The sequence below is a fragment of the Helicoverpa armigera genome, chromosome 17 (genome assembly GCF_030705265.1).
Source record: "Helicoverpa armigera isolate CAAS_96S chromosome 17, ASM3070526v1, whole genome shotgun sequence".
Taxonomy (NCBI): domain Eukaryota; kingdom Metazoa; phylum Arthropoda; class Insecta; order Lepidoptera; family Noctuidae; genus Helicoverpa; species Helicoverpa armigera.
This window is the reverse complement of record NC_087136.1, coordinates 8,451,011-8,451,882: the sequence shown is the minus strand read 5'-3', so window position 1 is coordinate 8,451,882 and position 872 is coordinate 8,451,011.

Here is an 872-nt window from a genome sequence, read left to right as displayed (position 1 = left end):
TAATGTCCAGCGATTAATAATCGCAAGTCGCAAGTGTCCAGTCGACACGTGCCTTAACCCTTATCCACAAGGATATTCCGTTACACGCGTCATTAAGGGATAGCACCCACGGCACTGAAGGGTTATCGCTGACAGACTCTTTAATTACAAATATTGTAATCAACTATTATAATAATATGTTGTAGTGTTGTAACACGGCTTTGTTTACTAAGTTGGAGGTGTGGAAAATTACGAAGTGCACACTAGAAATAAAATATATAATAATGTATCTCATACTGTAGGTAAGTGTAGTGGAAATAAACATCAAGCCATCGGTATCCGTCAGTGGATAAAAACTCCTTTCATTTTCAAAGAAATGAACAATGAAAATAAATCCTATTACTTAGACATCAAAAATATAACAGATCGTTAGATCTACTTAGGTATTATTAATCAATTCAAATCAAAACTTGAAGAAATTACATATTCATATCTACAGGTATACCTACAATCTATGTCAAATAAATAAGTGATTATCTGTAAATAATTGTTCAAGAAAACGAGATTATCAACCAATAAATCCTGCATTCCTTTACCAACCATCAATATGACGTCATAGAAGTAACTATCACACAGTACAAAACCGTTTAATTTGTCACAATAACTGTTATTAAAGTGACATGTAGATCAAGGAACGTGGTCACGCCACAATAGCGTACTATAGGAATACCAGCACACGGCAAACTTAAAGTCGGCCGTTAGTTTATTTGGGCCATAAATCAGTATGAAGATGAATGGTTTTACGCACATCACTGACCTCTATATTTACCACTGGACCGGCTGTTCTGTACGTTTGACAATTTTTTTGTGCCCATTTGAAGCGCCAATATCGT